Genomic DNA, 9,845 nt, shown 5'->3' on the forward strand with positions numbered 1-9,845 from the left:
CCTGATCAAGGAACCAAATGCTGTGGGGCAACAGCCCCTCACTGTGACTACTGAGCCCGTGCGGCACAAACTAGAGAGTCTGTGTACTGCCGTGCAAGATCCCACATGATGCAAGGAAGAACCCACGAGCTGCAACTAAGACTCGACCCAGCCAAATAAATATTTTTTAAAAATAGAATGTTGTAACCAATGGCCATCAACATGGAATCCTGAGATCCGCTATAGTGGGAGTATTTACACCTTGGAAATTGGCAAATATAACCCATCAGGAATTTGTTTTTGTTCTTCCCTCCACCCCCCACCCCCACCACAGGAGACCTTGTTGTTGAATATTTACCAGCACACCACTGCATTAGGGAACAAAGTCTCAACACCTACAAAAATCTGGCCAGCTCTCAATCGGCCATACTAATCACAGGAGCATTTGTGTGTTTCTTCCCCAAAGAGGCGATCATCCTGCCAAACGGGGGTTATAGTCCAGCGTCGTTTCTGGGCCTGAAAACACAATCTGTTTCTGGCAGCAGAATGGTCTTTGATCTGATTAAGCTTGACTTGGGCTGCTGTTGTAAGCCTGCCTCCTCTGATCAGACACCATCGGCTGGCGGCTGAGTTGTGTGCTGGGTGGCCAGGAAGCCAGCCTGGAATTTTAAAAGGCTCTGTCTGGGTTGCCTGCGGTCTCCACGCAGAAGGGTGTCCCAGAAGGAGAGGCCTGGCCTTTGGGAAGCAGGGTTCAAGCCCAGTTCCTCCTGTAAATTGAGGTGTCCCAGGTGAGTCTCCCAACCCCCTCTGACAGCTGTCCTATGCAAACAAAGGGGTTGGGCCAGCTGGTCTCTGAGGCCTTTCAGACTCTGCAGCGCATGAAGCTGAGACCTCCCAAGCTGAGTGCGGCCTGGCTGGTGCCCAAGAAGCCCCTCCTGTAGAATCAGGGTTACTCCCTGGGACCCCTCTCCACCCGGCCGCTCAAAGCCTCACAGGGCCTCAGCAACCCAGATCCTGCCGGTGATGCTGACCGGAGATGGCAGAGCCCGCCCAGGCCCCAGCCTCCAGGGACCCTTCCTTTGCTGTAGCTCTCTGCCCTGTGCTGTCCACACTGCTTAACTTTGCAGGAGCAGGGGTTGGCTAAGAAGGCGCCATGCTGTTCCTGGGCTGGCTCCAACCCCTCCCAAAGCCCCAGCCGCCAGCAATGGCAGCTGCTCCTGGGAAGCAGAGAGAGTGGTATGTCAGGGAGCATCTCGGGGGCTGTCACTCGGTGATGCCTGTCGGGGGCTGGCCTCCTCCCCGCCTCCCCTGGGGCGGTGGAGCTGCCTGCTCTGGAGACAGGAGACACGGGTGACACAGAGCAGACTACAGCTGTGGATGCAGCCACAGGAGAGCCCGGGGTTGGGTCCCAGGGTCGGGGAAGGCAGGGAGGGACTGGCCAGGAGAGGTCAGGGCTGAGCTGGAGGGTGCGGAGGAGGACCTCCTGGGGGCAGGACCTCTCATTCTTAACTTCCCAGAAGCCACAGAATGATCTGGATCTGTGAGGACTCAGCTGGAGCAAGCTGGGTCAGGCACATCCCAGGGGATCATGGACTCGGGCTCAACCAAGGCCTTCGGCTGTGAATGCCAGAGGCAGAGGCTTGGCTAAGGCAGAGGGGCCTACTCTGCTGATGGTCAGAGAGGGGAGGACCCAAGATGGGGGCTCTGCAGGGCCCAGCAAGATGTGGGTGACTCTGTAGGGGTGAGGGCTGGGTTTATAACAGTTCAGGAGGGGACAGTGCAGAGAAGGCTGGGTTAACAGTAAGGTGCTGCCTGGCGAGATCAGGGTACAGGTATAAACGTGGGATCATTAGCATAAAACTGGTACGTGAAGTTGTGGACCCAGGTGAGAGGATCCAAGGAGATGGTGTAGACACAGAATGGAAGGCAGAGGAAGCTCAGGGATATTCCAAGCTCTAGGGCTTGAGGAAAAGATGTGGGGTCTGCAAAGAACCAGCAGTGTGGGAGGTAGCGAGCAGTAGAAGAGAACATTCCAGAAAGAGGGAATGGCCAACCTCATAAGTGTTGCTAGAGGTCAGGAGAAATGAGGATGGAGTGAGGTGACCTTTGTGTTCTGCAATGCGGAGGTCACAGGTGAGCTCGAGACAGCCCTGCCATGGCGCAGAGGAGGAGGAGAGCCGGAGCAGGAAAGAATGAGGGTGGGCAAAAAATGACGACAAGCAGGCACGTAACTGAGGAGGACTCTGGTGTGCCCAGAAAGGAGAGGTAAGAGCTCCCAGGAAGCCCTGTGCATCTGCGGGTTGAGGGTGATGGCAGAAGTCTCCTTCAGGACCCCAGAACCTCTGCCTGGGAAGAAAGCAGAACCAAGAGGGGAGATGAGAGGAGCAGTGATGTCTTTGTGTACGTGTGTTCATCTTTGCACACTTGTATTCACCTGTGCACGTGTTCACCTGTGTACAGCTGTTTACCTGGGTATACTTGTGCACACCTCTGGATACATGTATTCACACCTGTGCTCACCTGTACCTGTGCACACCTGGGTTCACTTGTGTATATCTGTAAATACCTATGCACACTTATCTACACCTATATTCATCTGTGTTCACTTGTGTACACACCTGTGTACACCTGTGCACATCCGCATATACCTGTCCAGCTAAAGCCATCTGTCGTGAATCTGGGGTGTATGATGTATCTCACCTGCATCCCGGAGCCATTGAAATAGTAACAGTTGTAAAAGCAGCTATGATGTCACGCTTGGGGACCAGAGTCTACAGCACCCCCAGGCAGTCTGACTGCATGAGCTGGGCGCCGCCAGAGGCCTGAGCAAGCGCTGACGTTCACACATGGAGCTTGTCACCAAAGACTCACGTCTGCCACTTCACTCTATTAAATTACATCTGAATTTCATTCTTGGCCCTTTGAGTTCTTTCAGAGGCAAAATAGAAAGTGTTTCCTTGAGGCAAACTTTTGTCTTTTGCTTTGGAAACGGCACTTTCCCCTTTGCTCCAAAGAAGATTAGGATATTAAGGACAGAATGTCAGCTGAAGATTACATGAAATGGATAATTAAACAAAAGCCCACATTATAAGCCATCCAGAAGGGAAATTAAGCTGCTTTTTCCTTCTCCCCGTCTTTGAAGGATGCTCTGTCGAAAGGGAGCAGGGATTGTTTGGCTTGATAAATAAAGATAGTAACCAAACTGTAGCGCCCATTGTTCTGCCTTTATATTAAAAGCAATTGCTTAGCCGAGCTGACAACACACACCATGGAGGCATAAACCCCTCTGCAGACGGAAGGATTAAGAGGCTGACAAGGTCTGGATAATAAGACTAATTAATAATTTCCATCCTAAGGAACTGCAGCTCTGGCAGCTTCATTCTTCCTCTGCCTCCCAGTCTGGCCTGGGCAGCCCCGTCCTCTAAAGGAAGGACAGAAGGTTTGCAGGATGGGCCAGGATAGATGGCAGTCAGTCCCAGCGGGGCAGGGAGCCAAGGGGGTCCCGGGGGAGGGGCTGCAACAGATGGAGGGCTGCAGTGTGGAGGTTGCCTCTCACTAACCATGCAGAGACCGCAGAGTGGAAGAGGGAGCTGGGTTTGCTGTCACACTGTCGCCTCTGATGGACTAGCATTTCTTCATTTGAAAGGTGGTCTGGATGGGACCTTCTCAAGGGACCCCCTCCTCAATTACACCCACCCAACGAACCCCCTGGAGCAAAAATGGCTGGAAATGGAGCAAAGGCATTGGTCAGCCGCCCCTGCTTGCAGCCAAAACTGACGCAAGACTTCTGCAACCCTCTCCCGCCCCCCAGGGAGGTATTTTATACCTGTTTTACACTCAAGACCTAAGGTTCAAAGAGGTTAATTGACTTGCCAGAGTCATGTGGCTAGTAGAAGGCAGAGCTGAATTCAGATTTCAAGCCTCGGGCTTAGAAGGACCACAGGTGTGGGGGTCCCAGAATTTAGCCAATGAGAAGCCTGTCCAGCAGCCTCAAGGCCTCCCCCACACTCAGGAGCACCCCCCTCCTTCCACATCCATAAGGTGTGGGCAGAGCATTCTGCTTCCCCAGAGGAACCCAGGGGCACATGCAGCTATGATTCCCAAAACGAAGGTCAAGCAGCTGAGACCCAATCACTGGGACTTTCTGGGTTGCCCCCATCTCCAGCAACATGACCAGGTGAAAAGACCAACCACCTAGGAATGCCAGAGGAGGGGGCCAGGATGAAAATGCCCAGCGACTTTCCTGAGCGAGGATAATGGCTGCTTTGGGCAGGGGGACAGCCATATTTCTCTGGAGGCTTTAGGTGGTAAGGCAGAGACCTTGGCATCGTAAATTGCAATCAAGCAAAGATGTCTGAGAAGGAAATAATATCGGCTCTGCTGCGCAGCCTTGGCAAAGATCCTGAAATCTTAATGGAATTGAGCAATTTTTTGCATAGCACCGTAAATTCCTAGCGTCTACCTTATCTTCTCATCACGTTTTTCAAGGCACATTAAATGGAGAAAGAAGTGGAAGCTGCTAGTTAGAATGAAACCGGAACACGAAAGCGCGGCTCCCTGGATGATCCGTCTGAGACCACAATTCATCCCCACGTGCGCCTTTCCCCGCCGCAGAAGGCCTTCACCACTTACTGCTTGTCTGCTCCTGTCTCCGCGGGTAAAAAACCTCTCCCGGGCTTATAAGTGGGGCTTCAGTCTACTTATCTATCCCGTGGTCTGCAGGGTCTCTGCTCCACCTGCCTCCTGCCTCCACTCACCTCTCCTTCAGTGCCAAACCCCTTCTGGAACTCTGTCCGAGAACCCCCAGCCCCTGCGCTTCTTTCCAGACCTTGCCCATCTCCATAATTTGCCAACAACCATTGCTTGGTGGGCCATGGCAGCCCTGACTTGTGATGGCTATTGTTACTACTACTGATAACCATCAGGATAAGGATAAAAGGGTCTCATTTCAGCCTGGGAAGTCTTTCAATGCCTCTGCTGGGCTGGCCCCCTCTCTCCCGCTGTCTTCTCCTGGGTCCAACCAGACATGGGGGCACGTTCTCTCCCCAAGCTCCCTCCAAGTCACTTAATAGGCACCAGGGTCTGAGACACCAGCCCTGTGCCTAGCCCATGGATCTGGATCCCCACATGTCCTTACTGCTGTACACTGTGGCCCAGACCTGCCGCGTGTCAGGAAGGGCATGGAAGAACATCCCCGCCCCATTCTTCCATCCTTGAGTTCACCTCCTCCTCCAGGAAGCCTTCCTCGATCACTCAGCCCACTCTATGCTCCCTTCTCTGGACTCATTGCATTGACAGGCTCCCAGCACCACCTATTAGGGTCATAATAGAGTTTATAGGTCACATAAACTCAGGGTCAGAAATGACTTTGATGCCACAGGGCCTTTCACACATCTCCACACAGAAGATTTCAAGTGTTCCAGGCCTGACAGCTCCCTCCCCTGTCTTGCTCTGTCCCTGGTGGACTGGAGAGAGCTCAGAGTCATTTGGGGAAGGAGGGCCAAGAGCGCAGACCTACATGAGGCATCAGACCTTTCTGTCCTTCTGGACATCTGGACCGACGCTCAGAGGTTAGCAGCTCCAGAACTGTGAGCTACCTCCCTTCCCATCCTTGCTCCCTGCCCCTCCCGTGTCCCTTGGCCCGGTCACTGTGGCCTGTGAGCTCCGGAGGCTGGGACCACGTGTCTTTAAGGGGCCTGGATCAAGCCCTGCTTTCCCTAGTCTTTGGGGGTCCCATATTCTCCTGGACCCTCTTTTCCTTAGAAAATCAGGGTGAGTTCACCCAGTCCTGACTTTCCTCCCAGGGCAGCTGTGAGAACCCCAAAACTAGATCTGGAGCCTCACCAAGTGCCGAGGGCCCCCAGGTGCCCAGGCTGTGGTCCCCCTGAGTCTTGTACCCTCTGCCCCAGCCCAGCCCATACATGCCATCTGCCACGTCCACTCCTGTGGCAGAGGCTGCGACACAGGGGCTATGCTGAGCCAAGCTGCCACTTCCTGCACGCAGGGTCTGTGGGATGGCGCAGAGGGGGTCCAGCCAGCCTGGGCCAGGGGCCAAGGACCCCTCAGGCACCAACTCGCTTCTGCTCCCTGAACTGCATGGGTCAAAATGCCCCGTTTGGGACACAGTCAGCCTACCAGCAGCACAAGCTCTCTAGGCTCAAGCAAAGCCTCATTTGGCGGCAAGCCCGCGAGGCCTTGTTCAAGGGCCGCGTGCAGGGCGGGCTCAGGGTGCTTTATTTCCCAACCACTTCGATTTCACCCCGATGAAACATAAAAGTGGTTACTGAGCAAGAAGCCATGAGTACATTTTATGAAGCTATAATATCTTCCATTAAAGAAAAAAGATGAAAGAGAGAGAGAGAGAAGGAAAGAAAAGAAGGAAAAAAGGAGGAAGAAAGGGACAGAGATGGATTCCCAAGTCTCAGGGGCGGCCTCCTGGTGGAGCGCGGCCCATCTCATCTTGCGTGGAGATGTCACCCCAATAGGACGAGCCTGGGGATGGGGGGCGAGTGCAAACACCTTCTTCCAGCCACTCCGCTGGTTTCATCTGGAGACCCAGCTCACCTGCAGGGCCACCCTCAGGGCTGCAGGGCCTGGTCCAAGGAGGGGCCACACTTCCAGACAGACTGAAGATGAAGACGGGGGAAGGGGAGAGGCACTTAGGTTGCAGAAGAGCTGATCATTTGCCAGATGGAGTTCAAGTCACTTTGAGGGGAGGAGAGGGGGAGGGACGTTTATAACCGTGACAATGCTGTCGCTGCAGAGTAAGTGGAGGGAAGGAGGAGAGGTGCCCTGGCCGGCTTGCCCTGATCAGCCCCGCTTTGGTGGGGGGTGTGGATGTGCCATGAGAGATGAAGAGGTGGTGGGAGGTGGGGTCACAGAGCTTCCCAGGTGCACCAGGAGGCCCTGTGGAGATCTAAACTGGAGCTGATGGGGTTGAATTATCTGTGATCCATGGGGCGCTTGCTGCAGGCCAGGAGCTGGCTCCCTTTTCATGTGTTCTGTTTCATTTATAGGCAATTCTTACAACAGCCCTGAGCAGTCCACACCATCCTCAGCCCCATTTTACTGATGAGGAAACCGGGATTCAGAGAAATGAGATAAACTGGCTGGCATCACGGAGCTAATGACCCCATCCCACTATTTTAAAGGGTTCAAATGAACACTATCGCAAACCTCTGTCCACTCAGTGCTCTGGGCGGGCACTAAAAGGGCAGTACGTGGGGCACGTACTGCATGTCCCCCTGCCTGACACCCCACACCCCACCTCACCCCAGCTTTGCCACTTCAGGGAAGCGATGACATTGGAAGACCCTTCCTGGGGAGCTGGAGGCAGTGGGCTGAGAGAGAGGCCCTCACATCCACAGTCAGGTCTGTGCCGATGGACAGAGCTATGCCCTGAGGCCCCAAGGGTGTGGTGTCGGGACACAGCACTGGCCCCATGAGGTGCCCCAGTCCCAGGCCGGGAGGGGAGGCCAGGGCCCATAGCCTGCTCCCCCCGCCCACGGGCAGTGCCTGCAGGGCTGCCCAGATGCCGTTGGGGGCCCGAAGGCCTTGTTCAGAGGAGAAGAGGCCCCAGGGGCTCTGGTGAGAGCCACATGAGGTGGGAAGGGTCCCTCTAAAGGAAGGCAGGTCTCCCTTGGGACATACTGGGGTCCAGGCCTGTATCTGGTGCTGTGAGCAGATGGCCTTCTCTGGGGCCCTGTCTGTCCACCTGTGAAGCTTCAGAGATCTGGTTCACCTGGGGGACCATGGGCCACTGTCCCTGCCCCTTGCCAGCAGCCACCCTGGGAGTCCCCTCCTCCTGGCAGAAGGAATGCCCTCCTCACAGGCTCCCTGCTCTGGTTCCTCTGCAGTTCTGCTATCAGGATGGGGTGGATGGAAATTGACCATGCAGAGGAGGAAAGGCCAACAGGGGGCCCACAATCCAACAAAAGGAGTAAGAGCTTCAGTTCGACCCCCTGGGTCTTGCAGGCAGGTGGGGAAGTGGTTCTCATGGGCATTTTTCAGGGGACCCTGGGCTCGAGCAAGAACGGGGGCCTCCCCCATCCTGGAAGGCAGTCAGTCCTGTGGTGGAGCTTCCCTCCTCTCCAGGGGTGGGGAGGGTTTGGGGGCCAGGGCAGCCTGCAGTGAGCCCCCTCGGTGAGCTGGCTTCACCCCATCACCCCTGCACTCCTCTGTGATGACTCTGCACTCACTGTTTCTGTGGTGGCTGGGGTGGCAAAGCTCAAGGTCAGACTGGAAGCAGTGAAGTTGGGGGTGAAGGCAGGTGCCCCCTTCCCTGGCTGCATGACCTGGGACCAGATGCTCAAAGCTGTCTTTGCTCACAGACTTAGAGAACTGAACTCGTGGCTGCTGAGGGTGGGGGGAAGAATGGGGGAAGGGAGTTTGGGATCGACATGTCCACACTGCTATATTTAAAATGGATAACCAACAAGGACCTACTGTATAGCACAGGGAACTCTGCTCAGTGTAATGTGGCAGCCTGGATGGGAGGGGAGTTTGGGGGAGAATGGATACATGTATATGTGTGGCTGAGATCCTTCGCTGTCCACCTGAAACTATCACACATTGCTAATTGGTTATACCCCAGTAGAGCACCGAAGAATTGATGCTTTTGAACTGTGGTGTTGGAGAAGACTCTTGAGAGTCCCTTGGACTGCAAGGAGATCCAACCAGTCCATTCTGAAGGAGATCAGCCCTGGGATTTCTTTGGAAGGAATGATGCTAAAGCTGAAACTCCAGTACTTTGGCCACCTCATGCGAAGAGTTGACTCACTGGAGAAGACTTTGATGCTGTGAGGGATTGGGGGCAGGAGGAAAAGGGGATGACAGAGGATGAGATGGCTGGATGGCATCACTGACTCGATGAACGTGAATCTGAGTGAACTCTGGGAGTTGGTGATGGACAGAGAGGCCTGGTGTGCTGTGATTCATGGGGTCGAAAAGAGTCGGACACGACTGAGCGACTGAACTGAACTGAATTGAACTTTGGCTCCCTGATGTGAAGAGCTGACTCCCTGGAAAAGACCCTGATGCTGGGAAAGATTGAGAGCAGGAGGAGAAGTGGGTGACAGAGGATGAGATGGTTGGATGGCATCATTGACTCAATGAACATGAGTGTGAGATGGGGAAGGACAGGGAAGCCTGGTGTGCTGAAATCCAAGGGGTTGCAAAGAGTCAGACATGACCTAGTGACTGGACAACAACAATGCAAAATAAAAAGTTTTAAAAAGCTGTTTTTAGCGCCTCCCAACAAGAAGGGTGACAATGGCACTCCAGGGAGTCAGAGATGGGTGCCCTAGAGCTGGTCTCCTGGAGGGCAGGAGGCTGGTGGTGGGGGTCAGGTGTACTGCCCAGTGGGAAGTCGGTCCACAGGGGCCTGGCTGTGTGGTCCCAGATTCCCATGTTTAGGGTTGTCAGGGCAAAGCTAGAACCCCGCTCCTGCTTACAACCCACATGTCCTAGAACTTGGAACCCGAATGCCTGCCATTCTCAGGGGTCTAGGAGCCCACAATCCCAAGGTTCCCCCCAAAACCCCAGGGTCCTTGTATTTGCCCAACAGCGCCCAGGGTCCTGCACGCCTTGGTGTGAGCTGCCAGTGTGGCCAGGGAGCAGCCCCTGCTGCCTCCACCCTGGTGAGCTGGTCTCGACAGCCGCACAGCCCCGAATGAATGGCGGTGGCAGACACACAGGGACACACCCCCTGCTTCACTTGAGCACGGAAAACATTCATTAAGCATTTTAGAGGACAAGGGCAAAAAGAAAAACACTCATTAGAAGCAGAAATAGTTTCCAAATGAGCCATACAGAATCTGCTGGCAAGTCTGGCCTAGAGTGGGGGCCTGGCCTCCTGGGGGAGCAGG

The 9,845-nt window shown here is 54.6% G+C and overlaps 1 long non-coding RNA gene across 3 annotated transcripts; it reads left to right on the forward strand.

The window, feature by feature from the left end:
- The first annotated feature begins 516 nt into the window (after positions 1-516).
- Positions 517-9,217, forward strand: LOC138416525 (uncharacterized). Of its 3 annotated transcripts, none has more exons than XR_011247717.1 (5): positions 517-767; positions 4,468-4,636; positions 6,996-7,350; positions 7,836-7,953; positions 8,576-9,217. It is a non-coding gene; the product is annotated as an uncharacterized lncRNA (long non-coding RNA). The 3 variants fall into 3 exon arrangements; XR_011247719.1 differs by having other exon boundaries at positions 7,836-7,918; positions 8,573-9,217; XR_011247718.1 differs by having other exon boundaries at positions 7,836-7,918.
- Positions 9,218-9,845: the final 628 nt, after the last annotated feature.

The sequence above is a fragment of the Ovis canadensis genome, chromosome 12, assembly GCF_042477335.2.
Source record: "Ovis canadensis isolate MfBH-ARS-UI-01 breed Bighorn chromosome 12, ARS-UI_OviCan_v2, whole genome shotgun sequence".
NCBI lineage: Eukaryota > Metazoa > Chordata > Mammalia > Artiodactyla > Bovidae > Ovis > Ovis canadensis.